Raw genomic sequence first — 20,789 nt, 5'->3', positions numbered from 1 at the left:
AAGTGCCATCCCTTTTAATACTTTGAAGCTTGCATGCCTCAATGGCAAGTTTCTCACTTCCGGCGACAGGTTGACATCAATGGCCTTCGACCGAAAGATTTTGCGTGGTGTTTGACATCGGATCATATATTCACACCACGTGAATTGTACTGTAGTACCTTGAGGGTCATTATCATTATCAGTAATTCCTCCTGCATCTATTAACATCTTACATTAGTGGCTGGTAATCAAGCGATGACTTTCCATGTTCGACTTCAGGACATATTTTCATATGGATCGACTTGTAAATTGGACAAAGATTGAATGAGTTTGAAGACCCTAAATATAGTTTCGTCCATCCAGGCTGCGATATATTCAGGAATATAAAGGCATCCAAGGTACACAGAAGCTGCACAGATGGTCATCCAAGCTAGGGATGATGACTCTACATATAAAGAATCACCAGTCTGCAACCACAGACGGTTATCTATTCTATGTACATGAAAATGAATTTATAAAGTTGAGCATGGGAATTCGCGCCTCAGCTATATCATGAAAATAATATGATGATCATGTATTGTATTGTATATTATATAGGTCACCTTCCAGTTCAAATACATCGAATCCTCATGATAAATCATTTCACCCGACATCAAAAGATTTACGACTTCATGCTTTAGGGGGCAACTGTTATAGACATATTTGGACACTTCAACCCCAATTTTATATGTCAATAAACTAGGGCTCTTTAACCCCTAAAAGTCTTGTTTCATACCCTAAAGGATCATGGTTAACTGATTACATCATTCCCCAAAAGTTCCACCTGAAAAACCACTCAGAACTGGCCAAAACTAGACCATACTGACTACTCCACTGTCAAGGTGTGATGCATACTGACTTCTACACTAGCCAAGTGCGATGCATACTAAATAGGCCTTCTGTGGGGTGCAATGAGTGAGAATAGACAAATGTCCAAGATAGTTTGCTAAGTGGATGCTCATGGAATCTTCTAGAAAATTCTCCTATGACACTTGTCTCTCTGAATTCGCCCAGGGATGAGTAAGAGATCCAAAAAATCTCCAAGTGGAACCGAGAACAACAAGTGGAATCACACTAATCAAAAACCTAGAGATGACTCACACCCTTTCAAACATCTATAAATGGATCCCTCATCTGAGAGATCTACAGGCTGGAATTTTGTAATTTGTAAGTGTTGATAGTTTGTCTTTGAGAAGGAGCATTGTATTGTTGGGTGATCTTGCTTTTCATGAGGTGAATAGGGCTTTGATGCTGGGAATATGATGTTGGATCATAGAGCTGGGTTGTAATTCTCCCTTCTATTTTAATAAAGTTCTTTGAGTTTTCCTCCATACAATCGTGTATTTGTGAATGTTGATATTTTTGAATGCCATTGCATGTTCATTGTATTTTTGATTCTACAATGCTTATGATATAATAGATCGAGATACTTTGATGGTGTTTTGTTTCATTTCCTATACAGATATTCTTTAAGTGGGATAAGTAGGAGAGGAGTTGCAAGCTCTATCAAGGGGGGGGGAATCAAGCAAGGAGTCAAGCGAAAGATTCAGGTTGGTTCCTTTGCTTTTCTCTTATCTATCATACATAGAGGAAATCCCAAATTGCTTTGATTGTTTTTTTCTAGGATAGCTTCCAATCCTAGAGGGCTAGCAGATTGAAAAGACATTAGTTTCCCCGGAAACACTATTTAACCTACTTCAGCAACTGGAATGGAAACAGCTATGTAAGCCACCAAAAGAAACCTATTCTACTAAGGTAGAAATCTATCTAACAACAACTAATTCATGAACTGAAGCAAAACATATAAATACAAAACAAGAGGTGTTGGGCAGGTTGGGTTGGGCCCTAACCAGAAAGCTTCAGCCCTCACCAAAGACCTTCCAATAGGCCTAGCAATAGTGGAGGACTGAATTTGAGGCCAATCCAATTGGCCTTCAAAATCTGCATAGAGCACTTTTACAGAGGCACTCTCCACAATTCTTCTTTCATCCTATTTGGGGAGTGATACTCCCTGATCTATAGGCTGTGTGGCAGTGTGTTCCACCTTCTCATACAGGCATGAATGCAGTCATCTCCAAGCAATCTTTCCATGTCCTCAAAATGTGCAATATCCTAGGTCTGCTCATTGATATACTTAGGGGAATTTTAAGGATTATCTACAAGAAGCTAGTGGACACTGACGAGAGCCATGGGGTTTACTGGCTCATCTCCGATCATTAAGGGTTCATTTTTCTCTTTTTTCCATCAACTTCTTGATTTCTACCACCCTTTTCTCATCATGATTCATCCATGATGACATGGCCATCAGCTGCAAGTCCCCCAACCTAGCATTGGGGTCCCATAGGTTCATATCAGTGAGGGCCATGTTATGGAAATAAAACTATACAACCTTTGCCTTGTCTTCTGCTAAACTTTGGTCACATAAGTCTGTAAACTGTTTATAATCCTGAAAAGGCATGCCGCCTCTCTGTGCCAAGGTCTTGATTTGAAACTGTAGCCATTGGCCTTTGAGGTATACTCCATATGATTTGGTTGGTTGCCTACACTGTAGTTCCTCCATAGACCATATAGCCATGCATGCCAATTGTGTGTCCTTTCTTGCAGTTGTTTCCTTAACATTTCATTTTCTGCCTCCAAGTGAGATATTCTGATTACTTCTGTATGTATTACAGTGCTCAACTCCTTACCCGTTTCTCTCAGCTTGTTCTCCATGTGGCCAATTTCTTCCACCCCTTTTGACTTGGAAATTTGCATCCATATATGGCTCCTTACCCTTTATTTTTCTAGTTCAAAGAAAAGTGGGACTGCAAATTTTTGTGGAATAATTTTTCCCCATTCAAGAAGGTTGTAATAAAAGCCTAAACTAGGCTAGGGGTCAGGTTCTAGAATCTCTGTTGTTTCATCCTTCCCTCTGGTCTGCTCTTCTGCCCTTTTCTCAAGTTTCTCAGTTTCCTGTAGCTTTGTTAGGGTCTCCTGTAGAGCAGTCTGTGCCTCCTGTAGGACTGTTTTTGAGTCCTATAGTTTTATTCTTTCCTTCCAAGTGGAGGATTTAGGACTTCCTCTTTCATAAGTAATGGGGGTTTTGGATGGATATTCTTCCCTTTTGACAGTAGAAGAATCTTCTAAGATGATCGGCTCCTTTGAGGATGGCTCTGGCTTCCCTATTTTTATTCTTGTGCTTTTTCAAGCCCTGAAATACATTGATGGTTGCCTTTTTCTCTTTTGTTTGGGCTTAACTAGGGTGATGAGTGAAGCAAGAACAACTTATGCTTCCCTTTCCAGTGTCTCAGGAGACACTTCTATCTTCTTTACCCCTTTTTCTTCTTCTTTTGCCTTCTCTGCCTCTACTAGCTTTGTTTCCTCTAGCTCTGTTTTGGTTTCCTTCTCATCTTGTTTAGTTTCTTCCTTCTCTGCTTTAGTATTTTTCTTCTCTGGTTTAGTCTTTTCCTTTCTATTTCCATCTTTTTCTCTTCTGTCGTAGGTTCCTTCTCCTCTGCTTTGGTCTTCTTCTCCTCTGTTTCAGGTTTTTCCTTCTCTATTTTGGTCTTTTCCTTCTCTGTTTCAAGTTCCTCTTTCTCTGTTTTGGTTCTCTCCTCATCTTCCCCTTTTTGTTCTTGCCCCTCACTTTCAGACAGACTGAGGTCATATGTGAGGGCTTTTATATCATCCTCTCTTGTCATATTTCTGAAAATCTCCCAGGCTATGGGGATTGTGAAGCTGTGGAGGGCTTCTTCCACCAAAAATTTAATTAGTCCATGGTTAGCCAATTGTTTTGGACCTCTTGCCTTCAATTTGATGCTGGAATCTATAAGAGACTATAGGAGAAAATAGGGAATATTGAGTTTTTTGGGTGTGGGAATATCCATGCCATATCTCAGCTCATGCAAAAGTTTGAAATGGTAACCATAAACTATGTTGTACCTTCCTTCACAGGAAATGTACTTGATAATTTGGTAACTGACCTCATCCCAAGGGTAAGGGATGCTTGTCCTCCTGATGCCATTTTTTTCCTCTATAGGATGCTCATTTGGTTGGAAGAAGGTTTTCTTGGAAACTTGACCTAGTGGCTTTTCTTCTTTGCTCCAGGGTAGTCCAAGTGGAAGACTAGTAACCCTATTGATAAAATCTGGGTTGATTTCCATGGTGAGACCCCTGAAAGTAATAGTGGCATGGGTCTTTGAGTTGGGTACCAAGGAAAGTGCAAACTCCCGAGTCACTTCTTCATCATACCCTCGAAGTTTTTCAAAAAATGGCATCCAATTATCTCTAGTAAAAATGGCTACTACTTCAGGATGTTCATGGAGCTTGACTAAATTTAGGGGTTCCTTCCTCATGAATCCCCCTATTATTATGTTTATAATACTTTGGAATACCTCAGGTGGATAAGGAGACAACAATTTTTAAAAAACAGGAAACAGAGAAAAAACTGTGTTTTTCTTTAAGAAACAGGCAAATTTTTTTAATTCAATTTCTCTTCTCTTCAGGCTTAATTCCTCCCTAAAATTGCATTACTCCCTATATATGTGAGTGCCCAAGGTGGAGATGGAGACAACACTTCTTTTGCAGAAATAGGAAATAGATAAAAACTGTGTTTTTTTCTTAAGAAATATGCATAACTTTTGAATGCAATTCCTCTTCTTTTTCATGCTTAATCCTTCCTTAAAATTGCATCACCCCTTGTATATATGAATATGAAAAGTGGGTTTGTACCGAGCCTACCTCTTCAAGTCCGAATTTGAATGAAAACCCCGTGTTCTCTTATGCAAAACTGCTTACTGGCCCTCCTGTAGAAATGGCTGGAGGTTCTCCTGTAGAACTGTTACGGCTCCTATAGAACCTGATAATGCTCCTAGGAACCCGATAAGAGGAGGAGGACTAAAAACGACAGAGAATGGTGGTTTCGAGGTTGTGGAGGTGGTATGAAGCTTTCTGTAGCAATGGGGATGATGATAAAATGGAAACAAAGGTGGTGAATGAGTTTGAGGCAGAGTATTTATGTTTACTGGAGATATTTTCGTCGATGATGTGAGGTCGCAGAAAGGGTACGTTGTCATTATTCGGACCATTGGTCCCCACTGCTGTGTCATCATGAGTCTTCATGCCTTCTGCCCACAATCGATTCCCATCATTCGTGTTGGAGTTTAAACACCACCACTATCTGTCTTTTTTTGGATTTTTCTGTGAGTTGACTATGCACACATGCGTGGAATCTCCGGATGAGCGCAGTCGAACTGGATGAGGGTGGCCAATTAACTAGCCACCTTTCTAGTTTAATCCCAGCCATTCCATTCATTCATGTAGTTTTCGAATTATACATATGCAATAGAGGAGAGGGTTAGACACTTACCTGCAGGTCGAATGCTCGTGCTATGGTGCTGCTAGGTTTTGTTGTTGCTACATGCTCGGATTCTAGTGCTGCATGCCTATATCTCTTCCTCTATATACTTGTTGTTTCTTGATATCTACTCATTTGTCTGGTATAGATGCCTTTTAGTTGAATCCTGCTTCGGCCATCCTCTGAATTCTTGTGGCTGCACCTCTTTCGCTGTTGGAGCTCGATTTTAAGGGGATCAACTACAACAAGAAATTCTACAGGAGCTCCTGTAGCTACTTCTGCCTCTAAATTTTTTAGCTAATGCTTGTGCTGGGAGCTGTGAGAAGGCTACTAAGGATTCTGATAGTAATGGAGAGGTATTTGGTAAGCTACAGGTGAGTTGTGAAGGTGTTGTTCTTTTTATTTCATTATATTTTTTTTAAACCAGTTTCTATGTTTTTCTGCAGGAAGGGAAGAAATCAATGGAAATGAGGTGGTGCAGGTGTGGGATGGAGGGTTAGGATCATGGATAGCTGTAGGGTGGCCTACAGGCTCTCTATGAAAATTCCCAACTCTTCAACTATTTTTCAAACTTCATTTCGAGATCTCTGTGATTTCTACAGGAGTCTCCTGTGGAACACACAGGGCTTCCTGTAGGATGCACAGTCTTCAGAAAAAAATGTGAAGAGGTGGAGAAAGAAATCAGAAATGATGGAGAAGAGTATAAAGGACGTGTAATAGGATTTGTGGCATGTCCACTTGCTTCTTGTGGTCCATTTGTAACCTGTAATTTTCTATTTTTTTCTCTGTTTTTTTTTTTTTTTTAAAGACAACTAGGGAATCTACAGGAGATTTTCACCTTACTTGCCTACCCTGGGCACCTCTAAGGGAGGCTTTCACCCAGGGACCTTATTCTCTCTTTTTTTCTGCTTTTGTCATCACTGGGAAACTTCAAAAGAGGTTTTCAACCCAATGATCGGACTCAAGTGCCTCATAGAGGTTTTCACTTAATTCCTTATTATTTTTTCTCTTTTTCTCAGTGAGTGGGTGGAGTGGAGGTTGGGACCTGCTCCATTACCAACATTGCCTTATTTAGATCCTTAATGAACCCTCTCTTGGAGAGTGGCTTCTTGTAAATTTTCAACCTGTGCCCATTGACAAGCATGGGGATGGCTTCGTCATCAATGGTTCTGATCAGAACTGAACCATTGTCATTACATTTCTCTACAGTGTAGGGTCCCAGCCATCTTGTCCTCAGCTTGCCTTTGAAGTCTTTATATCTTGAGTCATAGAGCAACACCCAATAACCTTCTTGGAATTACTTCTCCTTGATGTGTTTTTCATGCCATATTTTCCTTTGAAGTTGGACTACCTCTGTGTGGAGAAGGGCCTACAATCTTTGTTCATCCAATCCATTTAGCTAGAGTAACCTTTCCCTTTGTGCATAGCTGAGATCTAGGTCCAGCTGAGCTACCATCCTTAGTGTATTATATTCAAATTCTATTGACAGCAAAGCCTTCTTCCCATAGACTAGCTCATAGGTTGTGAACCCTGTGGTGGTCTTCCATATGGTGTTGTAGGCCCAGGTGACCTCAACCAATCAATTTTCCCAATCTTTTCTGCTGCTACTCACTACCTTGGTCAAAATTCCTTCCAATGCTCTGTTAGTGACTTCCACCTATCAATTTTCTTGTGGATGGTAAGGGGTGGAAGTCCTTTGCTTGATTTTATGATGTGTGAGCAGGTCTTCAATCAGATTGGAAGTGAACTAACTGCCTTGGTCTGTAAGCACTTCTCTTGGATACCCGACCTTATAGAATATGTTCTCTCCTAAAAACCCAGCTACTTTTTATTCTGTTGCTGCCTTGATTTCCTTTGTCTCTACCCATTTTGTTAGATATTCTATGCACATAATGATGTATTGTTTCTGTTTTGAAGGAGGGTTGATAGGACCGACAAAGTCCATGCCCCACTTCTCAAATGGCTAAAATGTCACTTGAGGTTGCATGGGCATCTCATCCTTTGGAGTAGGTTTCCCCATCCTTTGGCACCAATCACATTGGCTAATATATCTCTTCACATCTTAATGAATAGTGGGTCAATAGTAACCTGCTTGCAGAATTTTGAAGGTAGTCCTTTTTGCTGCAAAATGGCCTCCACAAGGCCCGTCATGACAGGTTAGGAGAATGTCAAAAAATTCCTCCTCGCTGACACATCTTCTCAAAATTTGATCTGGGCCAAGTTTGAAGAGATTGCCCCTAATCCAGGTGAAAGGGGCACTTCTTCTCATGATATTGCTCTTCTCTTTTCAGGAGAGGTGTGGTGGGACCTGTGCTGAAACCAAGTAATTTTCTATATCAGCAAACCATGGGGAGAGTACTAAGATATAAAATAGGTGTTCATCTAGCATTTGATCCTCCACCATTCCTTCCTCACCTGTAGGCAAATTTACTCTACACAAAAAGTCAGCAACAAAATTTTCCTTACCAGGCTTATCAACAATGGTTAAATCAAATTGCTACAATAAAAGCCACCATCTAATAATGTGAGCATTTACATCTGGTTTATTCATTAAATACCTAATTGCAGCATGATCGGTGTATACAAAGGTTTGATAGCCTGTGTTGTAATGTCTGAACTTATTTAAGGAATGCCCTATAGCTAGGAGTTCCTTCTCATGACCGTGTAGTTTAACTCTGCCTTGGACAAATTTTTACTTATAGAGTATATGGCATAAGGTAACTTTTCACCAATTTGCCCCAAGGCTGCTCCTATTGCTTTGTTCGAGGCATCTGTGTGAATGTGGAAAGGTAGGGCCCAGTTTGGGCCTCTCAAAATTGGGGCAGTCACAATTTTACTTTTCATGGTGTCTAAGGCTTCTTGACAGTTGTCAGTCCATATGAACTTGACATCTTTTCCCAAAAGACAAAATAATGGAGATGCTAACCTACTAAAATCTTTAATGAATCTTCTGTAATATCCCACTAATCCTAGGAAACTTCGAACATCTCTCACCTTTTGAGGAGGTGGGACCCTTTGGATGATGGTGATTTTGTTGGGATCCACCTACAATCCTTGTTGAGATGTTGCATGACCTATCACAGTCCCTTTAGTCATCAAGAATTCTCATTTTTCTGGACTGAGGGATATGTTTATTTCAATACACTTTTCCAAAACTTCTCCTAGGTTAGACAAAGCTTCCTAGAAGTTAGAACCATAAGGAGTAAAATCATCCATATATATTTCCATTGCATCATGAACTAGTTCATAGAATATACTCAATACTGCTCTCTAGAAAGTAGCAGGAGCATTGCACAAACCAAAAGGAAGGACCCGATAGGCAAAGGTACCCCAAGGACAAGTGCAAGTGGTCTTATCTTGGTCTTCCAGACCGATTTGGATCTGATTATACTTGCTAAACCCATCTAGGAAGGAAAAAAGCTTTTTCCTCGCCATACCATCTAACACTTGATCTATGAAGGGCAAAGGAAAATGGTCCATTTTGGTGCCTGTGTTTAGGTCCCGATAATTGACATAGATTCTCCACTTACCATTTTTCTTTGGCAGTAGCACCAAAGGAGAGACCCATTCACTGTCGGAGATGGGGTAGATGAATCCTGCATCTAGTAACTTTTGCAATTCTCCCTTGACAATGTCCTTCAGGGCTGGATTCATCCTCCTTTGAGGCTGCCTCACTGGTTTGCAATCTTCCTTAATGTAAATGTGATGGGTACAAACTGAAGGGTGCACTTCCTTCATTTCCTTATAGCTCCAAGAGAAGGCATCTAAATGTTTTCTCAATAGGCTACATAGTTCCTTCTCTTGGGAGGTGGATAGGGATGAATTGATTTTCAAGGTTCTTTCAGGGCCGAACTCTATATTCTTAACATGGAGAGAGGTTGGGTCAGCCACACAAAGATCAATTAAGGGATTGTCTTGGGTGTCTTTCACTAGATCTTCTAATGGTGAAATACTGGGGGGTGGATTTTGAATTAGATTTTCAATGATATCATCCTCATTTTGCGGTTTCCCCCTCATAACAGTTTCTACTACACACAATGGTGCAAAATAGACTTCATACTCATCCTCCTCCTCCAAGCAGAGAGGTAGATCATGTTCTAGAAAGGGTTGGGTAGGAGGGTATAGGATTAACTGCTTGGATATATGACCGTTCTTGATTGTCATGCTCCCAGCTCGACAGATGATGTAGGCATCTACAGTAGCCAACCAGGGTCTTCCCAGGATGAGAGGATACCTAGTGAGCTTTGCTTTCGGCTGGAGAACCAACAAATCAGCAGGTTACTCACAAGAATCAATGGAGACCATCACATCCTCCACAATCCCCTCAGGGGTCACAGTGGAGTGGTTTGCTAATTGCAGTATTGTCGTGGTCTTTCTCAAGGGGCCTTGGAGTTTGAGCTTGAGCATGGTGTCCTTAGTCATCACATTAATGGAAACCCCTAGATCAATCAAGGTATGGGGGATCATGGTGCCATTGATGTGGACATCAACTACTGGGCTTCTAGGGTCTAGATATGTTGGACAGATTACCTACCCCAACATCAAGTCGGACAATTGTCCTATGACATTGATGGTTGGGGCATCTCTCTTGTGCCTACGTGGATTTCTGAAGCACTTCTATTTGATCATCTTCTTGTATATAGGCACATCCTTTATGGCTTGGAGAAGTGGTATCTTTACACATAGCTATTTCAATCCTCCCAGAAGTTTAGTTTATTTTGGGGTGGGTTGTGTTGTCCCGGATAATCTCTCAGGAAAGGGTGGAATTACTCTCAGTTCACTTTCCTCTTTATCTTCCTCAACCTCCTAAGAGGGAGTCTGGCTATCTAGGAGAACCTTCCTAGATCGTAGGTTAATCTCTTGAATCTCCACAGCATAGGTTGGGCATGATGGTTCCCCACTGTATACTTGCTGAGCTTGTTTGTTGTTTAGGTTCGGGTTCAATTAAGCAGGCATTTGGGGTTACCTTAGTGGAGCAGGAGGCAATGGTTGAGGTTGAGCAGGTGGTGGAGGCAAAAGAGCAGGAGGAGAGTTGTACTAGGGCCTCCACCCCTGAGGAGATGCATTCCACTGAGGCTGTGGCTGAGCATAGGATTGAAATGAGTGAGTGGCTGGTTGAGCATGATATTGAGATGGATATAACCAAGGAGGAGGTGTGGACCAAGAGGGTGAGCAGGGGACCCCAAGAAGGTATGGAAGTGGCTTGATTGGGGTTGTAGTATGCCTGTGAAGTCCCTTGCATTCCCTACTGGTAAGGTCTAGGTCCATCTGGTCTCCTTTGGTTCATGAAATAGAGTGGTTCAGTGGCTCCTTCGACCCCTTGGTATACAGCTTTAAGTCTAGGCAAGGAAGAGCACTTATCTGTAGAATGATCTTCCTCACAAACTGAACAAACCTCTATAGAGTTCAATGGATATTTATTCCTAGGATGCCTTCTGGTGCACTTAAGACAAAAAATGGCCAAATCCCTCTCTGCTTCCTCTTGATTCCTTTTGATATGCAAGGTATCCATTTGCATGGCAAGAGTCTGTAGCATCTCACTCTTGAAGTCTTCTAGCATGTTTCCAAGTTCACCTTTAAGGGTTGAACTAGATGCGGAGGTATTGGCTGTGGGTTGACTCCCCCTGCCTCTCTTCTGGCTGACCTAGAATGGTTTCTAAAAATAGTCTTTATGTCTTCATAAGGTAGTTGGTAGATGTCTCGCCCAGCCAGTAAATGGAGGGTTTCTAGAAGGTCTTCCAGAATTCCTCTGAGCAGGACCAAATTCAAAGATTCGGGGTCAAATATGCACCTTGCCCTATTATAACTAAGTTGGAACCTTTCTTCATAATCTTCCAAGGATTCATCACTTCCCATGGTCATTCGGAAGATTTCCTCCTTGGTTTCCTTTGACCTATAGTAGTATCGATATTTGTTATTAAGGGCTTATTGCATCTGAGCCCAAGTTGTGATGATGTTTCCAGGTAACCCCATGAACTAGCACAATGATGCATCCTTGAGGGTAGAAGGAAACAGTTTCAACTTCTGCTCATCTTCTGCATGGTCATAGGTTCGACAGATAACAACAAACTCAAACAGGAAGGTGTCAGGATCTTCTATAGTCAATCCATGGAAGTGAGGTAAGGCTGAAGGGCTTATGTTCTTCATTTTAGTATGATCCAGGTGGATGTTGGTGGCCACCCACCAACCCATTTGGACCCCCACAACTGTCTCTTTCAGTCTTTTCAGTTTCCTAAATTGTATCACAGTTTACTATTTTTAGCAGTTTTTCGGGTCCTGAACTTCCGGGGCCGTTTTGAGGCCCTAAACCACGTTGCCTCCCAAAGTGGTAGTACTTGGATAGATCTTTCTAACGAGCTATCGTACGCGTCAAACGGAGATCGTATGCCAAAGTTACGACCCCGGGAAATTGATGTACCAATTTACCCAAACGGGGCCCACAATTTGGCGTTTCATCTTCTAGGGTTAGGTTTCGGGATGTGAAGGGTTTTCCATTGTTTCTCAACAATAAATAGGCCATCGAGCCTCATTGTAACTCAGTTCAGAACAGTTCAGAGGCATGTAGCCGCCTCATCTCTTCTCAGAGATAAGCTACCATCGCCCTAGCTGATTTCTTTCCATCTCTGTTTGTAAGCATATTTCAGTATTTTACAGTAATGAAATGAAGTATTATTTCCGCTGCATCTCAGTATTTATGGTTATCTCTGTAATATATTGCGTTCCTATTTAAATCCGGATCAGTGGTATCAGAGCGGTCTGCTTTTTCTCTGTTTTTCTTTGCATGTCCCCAACGAGGTCGGGATATAAGGAGTTAGGGCTTGAACTGGTCGAACCTTTGCAAGACCAGCCTTGCAAATCCCAACGGCCTCCCATGGCGGATGAGAAGAAATACGAGGGGGCAGGAGATCCTATCAAAATCTTGCTCGAAGAAGCGCTCGAGCGGCAAAGGAACGCAATGATGGATAGCTTTGCGCAGATCCTTCAGTGGCTACCCAGAGGCGACGCATCGACTTCCAATAGCGACTCTGGAAACGCCACACCGTTTAAGGTACAAGTGAATTTTGAAATCCCCATCTTCGAGGGTAAAATAGACGCAGATGCTGTAGATAAATGGTTAAATCTGCTAGATGGGTATTTTTCTGTTCATGAATTTTCAAGTCGGGAAAAGATTGTTTTCGCTCTTCTCAAAGCAGCCCCCCATGTCAAGGACTGGTGGGAAACCTACTACGAGCAGAAGGATGAAAGTACAGGCTCACTATTTTCAGCCGCACCCACTTGGAATGACTTCCGGGATGCCATCAAGGAGCAGTACTACCCTGACGGAAGCTATGAGGACAAATACATCAAATGGACCACACTGCGGCAGGGACGAGACCAAGATGTGCCGGAGTTCACAAACATTTTTCATACCCTACGCACACAGTTGGGTATCAAAGATTCTGAGCTGCATCTGGTACTCAAGTACCGCGGCTGCCTACACAGATACATCCAGGAAGAGATGGTGTTCTTGAACATCTCCACACTCGGCACAGCATACCGATACGCTGTCAAAATCGAGCAAAAGTTCAAACAGAAGAAGCGATACTTTGGATCTACAAATCCGAAGCCCAAAGGACAAAGCCAAGGCGGGGTGACCCAAGACAACCCGTCGAAGCCGCAAGAAAAGAACAATACCACCAAGCCGAAGAAGGACACAGGGAAGTGGTGTGAGTTCCACAAGAGTCCCACTCATAACACAAGTGAGTGTCGGACCAAGCAGTCACTGGTGGCTGAGTTGAAGGCTTCTGAATCAGATGCATGTTCTGACCCTGAGCCAGAACCCGACAAGGGGAATGGCAAAGGGAAGCAGATCATTGATGCGGATCCCAGTGCAACTGTTGCCACCGCCAAGATCAAGAAAAATGAGCCCGAAGATCCAGAGGAGGGGGAGCGTCTTTTCCACTCACATATGTGGGTGAAGGGTTCACCGCTGCAATTCATTGTCGATAGTGGTAGCCAAAAGAACCTGGTTTCAGCAGAGTTCGTGAAGCGGTTGGGCCTACCGACTACACCGCACCCGCAGCCATACAGTATCGGGTGGCTTCACGAAGGACGAGATCTGAAAGTTTGCCAGCAGTGCCGCCTTCCCTACAGCATCAAACCCTTCACAGACGAGGTATTGTGTGATGTTACACCTCTGGATGTTTGCGATGTATTATTAGGCCAACCATACTTGTGGAGGCGACATGCTGTGTATGAGTCAAGGCCTCGTGCTGTCATTATTTCTTTGAATGATTCATTATACAGGATACCGGAGGTAGCCCCACCTACCGCCACATCTTTGATCGCTACCAAAAAAGGCAGCAAGCTCATATCACAGACCAGGAAATTCATCTGTCTGGTTCACTCCCAAAATAAGGGGAAGATTGTTGCTACATCCATGACCCCTGTAAAGGGTTCCTCCATGCAGCAGCAGCAGCAAAGGGATACGGTCATGAAAAAACACAGGAACAACTTCTCCTCACCCACATGGGTACCACACAAGTTTCAGGTGGGCAACAAAGTTTGGTTGCATCGACAGAAAGTACGCCTTACCAGAACCCATCAGAAGCTCAGACCACTCCGACATGGTCCTTACAGTAGTACCAAGGCTATGGGGAACAATGATTTGGAGCACATCATTCCTCCATTCCTTCACCTGCACCAAATGTTCAATGTGGACCAACGTCGTCCATGCTTCCCACCATCACTGGACACATCAGAGATTGCAGAATAAGTTCAGCAGATGGAGGAACTCAACGCAATGGGGGCCATTGCTTCCTAAGGGGGGAGGAATGATCCAGGTGGATGTTGGTGGCCACCCACCAACCCATTTGGACCCCCACAACTGTCTCTTTCAGTCTTTTCAGTTTCCTAAATTGTATCACAGTTTACTATTTTTAGCAGTTTTTCGGGTCCTAAACTTCCGGAGCCGTTTTGAGGCCCTAAACGACGTTTTTTTGGGATTCTGGGGCAACATGGGTCCATGGATCGATGTTGCATCCCAAAGCGGTAGTACTTGGATAGATCTTTCTAACGAGCTATCGTACGCGTCAAACGGAGATCGTATGCCAAAGTTACGACCCCGGGAAATTGATGTACCAATTTACCCAAACGGGGCCCACAATTTGGCGTTTCATCTTCTAGGGTTAGGTTTCGGGATGTGAAGGGTTTTCCATTGTTTCTCAACAATAAATAGGCCATCGAGCCTCATTGTAACTCAGTTCAGAACAGTTCAGAGGCATGTAGCCGCCTCATCTCTTCTCAGAGATAAGCTACCATCGCCCTAGCTGATTTCTTTCCATCTCTGTTTGTAAGCATATTTCAATACTTTACAGTAATGAAATGAAGTATTATTTCCGCTGCATCTCAGTATTTATGGTTATCTCTGTAATATATTGCGTTCCTATTTAAATCCGGATCATCCCCATTGTTCTCTTGAATTGGAAAGGTACCCTCTACTCTTTCTCCATTCCCCCTAGCATTTCTATTTTCAGCCATTGTCTTAGGAGGGATGTTTTCTTCCTCTTCTTCTCCTATAGGTTCTTCAAATATCTCAGGTTTCTCACCTAAAGGTTCTTCGAGATCACTATCACTGAAGAAGAGAAAAGGGTGGCTTTGTGATGTGGTGAGGGTGTTGGGTAAGAATTTTCCTGAATTATCTCTATTCCTACAAGCCGTGAAAGGAAATCTCTTTTCGGTGATTTTTGCTTTTCTGCTTGTACCTGCAAAATTGATATTGATTGAACAAACAAATTGCAACTACTAAAATGAACTTGCTAAAAATAAATTGAAAAATTGAAATGAAAGCAAGGAAATGACTAATCTGGAAAGAAAATTGCAGAATAGAAAGGGATATTATACTTTTGTTGAAGTGGAAATTACAGAATTGAAATGAAATCAAGGAAATGACTAATCTGGAATGAAAATTGCAGAATTGAAAGGACTAATCTACTTTTGCTGAGATGGAAATTACAGTTTTGAAAGGGCTAATCTACTTTTGCTGAAATGGAAATTGCAGAAATTGAAAGAAACAACTACTCTACTTTTACTGAAATGAACTACTTAGTAGAATGTTGCAGTAGAAAATAGAAGAAAAACAATAATCACAAAATACTCTAACGCTTCCCCGGCAACGGCACCAAAAAGTGGTGAGCACGAGTATTGCAGCAATAATGTTGCAACTCCTGGGAATTCCTATTATACTTTTATCAACCCGGTAGTTCGTAACAAACTTGGAAGCGACAGTGTTGTATGCACAAGTACTAGTTCTTACTGCAGGTTGTCACTTAGTCGGCTGGCGCAAGATCACTAGGAGCTCAAGCCAAATTATATGAATTCCAGAAGAAGCTTTATATGTGATCAAAGAAAGGAAATCTTACTCTACAGAGGCTATTCTACTGGCAGAAAGAGAAAGAAGACTGAAGTGTGAAGTAAACCTAACAAACCCTAATTTACCGACTAACACTACTTTTGCAAAAAGAGAGGCAAAAATCTAGGAAAGGAGTGCCACTACCTACTAAGGAAGTAAACTACACCTATTCAAGCTATTTCTAGAAGGAAATAAAAAAAACATCTTTTTTGGATTTTTATGTATTCTATGTGAAATTGTTATGCAAGTAATTTATTTGTTTGTGGATGCGGCAGCGATTAGTGGCAATGGAGGGAGACCTTGGGATCTACAGAGGTGTAGGAAGGTGCGGAGCGGTCCTAAGAGGCCTTTGGTAACCTTCTGGAGGTTTTCCCTACAATCGGACTTCAAAAAGTCACTCACAGGAAATTCTATAGGAGGTTGCAGTGGATCTACAGGAGGATGCCGAGGGATGTTTTAGAGGGTTTAAAGGCGGAAAAATGGTGGGAAAGGGTAGTTGAAGACTAGAGGGATGTGTTAACGTGTCCGAGGTTCATTAGGAAAGAAAATGATGGTTGGATTTGTTCAAGAGATGAGAGGAAAGCTTATGAGAAAAATGATAAAATTAGGGTAGATTGGTGAAGGGATGTGAATGACCTATGAAACATGTAGCAAACGAGATGGTGATGGCTACTTTATTGAATTACTATGAGAAGATATGTACAATAAGAGAGCTACAAATCAAAACACTAAAACTGAGCAAGAAAGAACTAGCTGTACCAAAAACAAAACTATATCTCATGTTAACCTAAATTCTGATCTAGGAAAATAAAATGTTGAATAGTGCTATATGGAAAGGAAAGCATGGAAAGATATTTACTGCAGAAATAGAAATGAGTATGGAAAAATGGATCTGAATCAAACATTAACCTCTAAATCAAATTGTAACACTAGAAACTGCATCTAGGTTTTTAATTGGATCTAGGTTTTTAATTGTTACAATACCATGGTTTAATACCATGGCTTATCAATACCACATGCCCAAAAACAATAACTTATTTCAAAATAAAATAATTTACAAAAAAATTATCTTTATTTAATTTTATATCATTTTTTAACTAAATCTAAGAGAAAAAAGGTTATAATTACTTCTGAGGTATATCTCAACCCTCCATCTTCACGACTACTAACAATATTTTCATAGAGATTAAATGGAGGTTTTTAATAAATTAAAAAATGAGAATACTTTTATATATACAAATGTGAAATTAATATAATATAAATAATATTATAAGGAACTAGGATATATGCATCTTAATGAAGGATCCAAGCGAAGTGAGAAAGTAAAGTGATTAAAAATGATAAAGGAAATATAGTGGGTGATTATTTTAATCCTTTTATTATTCTATTTTCTTTAACTTGATTGATCCAAAATATAGGTTTAATATTTTACAAAAAATTATGTTTTTTTAATTAATTTAAATACTTTCTTAAATACAATACAATGGGGTCATATTTAATAAAGAAAGTGAGATGGAAGGGGGAATAAAATGTGGGAGAGAGAGACATAGGTGAGACACACAATGAGAGAGAGAAAGGAAGAGAGAGAGGAGGGGGAGAGAGGGAGGGAGAGATGGATTTGGAGGGGGAAAGAGAGGGAGTGACAAGGGAGAGATGAAATGGGAATGAGGGAGAGAGGAGACTAGGGAAGAGAAACAAAAGGAGAGGATAAAGATAGGGAAAGAAGGGGAAGAGAGAGACAGGGAGATATATATGGAGGGAGGAGAAAGGGGGAGAGAGAGAAGGAGAGAGGGAGGAAGATAGTGACAGAGATGGAGGGTGGCGAGAGAGAGTTTGTATGATGGGGGCAGAGGCAAAGGGAGATGGGAGAGAAGGGGAGAGAGAGGAAGAGAGAGGACTTGAGAGAGAGAGAGAGAGGGGGAGAGAGAGATCGTGTTGGAAGGGGAAGAAATACATAGAGAGAGAAAGGTGGAGAGGGAGTGGCAAGGGAGAGATGGAGATTCAGTGAGAGAGAGAGAGAGAGATAAGGGGAAGAGATAGAGAGGGAAAGGAAGAGGGAGATATATATAAATATATAGATAGATATGGGGAGAGAGAGAGAGAATGGCATATGTTTAGGGGTTTGAGATAGAGAGACAAATAAGGAGAGATGGAGGGAGGTATAAATATAGATGGTAGGGGGAGAGAGGAAGTAAGAGAAATTTAGAGAAATTTAGGGAGAGGCAGATAGAGTGAGACGAGAGAGAGAGAGAGGGGAAGAGAGATAAGGAGAGGAGGAGGGAGATACACACATAATGGAAGATGGAGAGAGAGGTAAGAAGAAAGAGTCTCTCAGAGACAAATATATAAATAGAAGTGATATCTATAAAGTCGTGAATATTTTAGATTTTCACTAAAATAGATGTGTTGATTTCAATGTAGTTGTTGATTTCTAATCCTCTTTGATCACATGCACTTCATGCAATTATTTTAGTGTAGATGTCGATATATAATTCTATTTAATACCTTACACTAGATGCATTGATTTCAGTGTCGATGTTGATTTCTACTCCTATTTGATTGCTTGCACAGGATGCATTGGTTTCAATGTAGATATTTATTTCTAATCCTATTTGATTGCTTGCACTAGATGCATTGATTTGAGTGTAGATGTCGATTTCTATTCATACTTAATACATTACACTAGATGCATTGATTTTAGTGTAGATGTTGATTTCTACTCATATTCGATTTCTTCCATTAGATGCATTGGTTTTAGTGTAGATATTGATTTATAATCCTATTTGATTGCTTGCGCTAGATGCATTGATTTCAATTTAGATGTTGGTTTCTAATCCTATTTGATTGTTTGCACTAGATACATTGATTTTAGTGTAGATGTTGATTTCTAATTTGATGCAACAAGATGTATGATGTACATTAATTTCAAAGTAATTATATTAATAGTGTGCATTGATTTCCATGTAAGCACATCTCTACCTCCTGCATCTATATCTTTATCTCCCATTGTGTCTCCTTCTCTATATCTCTACCTCAGCCCCTAAACATACACACTCTCTCTCCATATCTATCTCCCTCTCTCCCTCCCTCACTTTCCCCTCCATCTCTCTCTTCCCCCTCTCTCTCTCTAATATTTCTTTCTCCATGTCCATATCTCTTCCACCCTCCCTGTCTTTGCCTCTCTCTTCTTACCTCTCCCCCCCATCTATATCTCTATCTGCCCTTGTCTCTCCTTCCCACCCCCAAAATATACACTCTCTCCCACTGTAAGCACATAAAAATTATTCAACCATAAATACAATACTTGAATTTTCATCCTAAATAAAAGGTTTGGTTACTTGACTTTATAATTGGGTACATTCTTATTATTCCCATTTTCTATCATTCAACATTTCTAATTACTTTTCATTCAAAGGCCGTAATAGAAATAACTACCATTGAAAATTATTTGGGGTATAACACTCCTTAAGTCACAATGATTGGCTTTGGAGAAAGTTACTATTAATATTAGAGAGCAACATAGACAAGGTATATTTTTTACTACAATAGCTCGAGATAAATATTTGAATGGTCTATGATTCCAACTACTCTTTTCATATGATCCACATGAGAAAATGGAAAACAATAGTTTCAGATTGATTGCAATGAAAATTGTTTGTAATTGACTATATTCTTAGTATTCACATTTTCTATCTATCAAAGTTGTTACATTGACACTTTACACTTAAAATTTTTATTTCATCATTTTTCATCATTCAAGTTACTAACAGTCTCTCTCATCTCAATAAACTGGTAACTAAGAAAATTTTAAATTAAATTGACCAAACTAATCTTAGACACATTTAGAATATTTAAAATTATCAAAATAATTAGATGTTCAACAAATTTTGCATGACCGCACATGACTAAACCAGCCTAGATCCATCTTAACACCAGATCTATCAAGCACTAAGAGGGATCAAACCTATCGAGGTGCAAACCTTTCCTCAAGTTTTGCACTCAAAAAACAGGTTTGTACCTTGAGAGATTTGATCCCTCTCGGCGGTTGATAGATCCGGCGTTAAGATGGATCTAGGTTGGTTTAATAAAAATTCAAAATCATAATTTAGTAATATTTTAAAAATCCATTATGATTAATAAAAAAATATAATATTAATGTACAGTAGTTAAATTTGATCATCAAAATTTAACATAATAATAAATTTATTATACAATTTATGTGTGCGGTCCAATAAAATAATTAATATAAAATATATCTATATATATTAACGATTTAATATTTGGAGATGAAAGGCCCACTAAACAAATTAACAATAATTGTAGTAAATAGTTATATGAAAATGTCCATTTATAACTAAAATTAAAAAATTATCTATAAATAAATCAAGTGCCTCAAGGGGTATTCAGGGGATACCTTAGGGTGCATAATCCATTTATGCCTTCAAAAATATATTTCAAACAACAAAAAATCACAATTTTGCTAGAAATTATATTTCAAGATTCGAGCCTAAAATAAACCATTTCGTTTGTTAGTTCGACTACAACAAATTAAGTTTAAGATAATAAATATTTTTTATTAGTTAACAAGCTTAAATTTCAACCATTAAAATGTAATAATTGAAAGAAATAATAAATCAATATTTATTATTAATAATCATACGTATTAGTTTTTTTTAATTTAATTTTTCTCATTATATTTTAATTTAATTTTGTTTTGATTTAATTTGATTGAATCAAAATGTTAAAAATTACAACATCCCTCCCGTACTAGGTTAGGTTGGAGAGTTTTTAAATTTCATTTTATTTTCAGTCAAAATGTTTAACAAGATAGGACATTACAACATCTCTTCCATATTGTGTTGGAGAGTTCTTCTTTGCGTGATAAAATTTCTCATTTTTTATTAGGCTGGTCTACAACCAAGTATGCTAGAGAAGTGTATTTTGAGCGGGTCAAAACAAAAATAAAATACGATAGAATTGTGTAACTTAAAGTAAAATTTAAACATTTTAACTTGTGAAAATGAAATAAAAATATCAAAACAAAAA

The sequence above is a fragment of the Pinus tabuliformis genome, chromosome 5_2 (assembly GCF_031772625.1).
Source record: "Pinus tabuliformis cultivar Carrire ecotype Pingquan chromosome 5_2, CPIR1, whole genome shotgun sequence".
In the NCBI taxonomy this organism is placed as follows: Eukaryota; Viridiplantae; Streptophyta; class Pinopsida; order Pinales; family Pinaceae; genus Pinus; species Pinus tabuliformis.
This window is presented reverse-complemented; position numbering follows the sequence as displayed.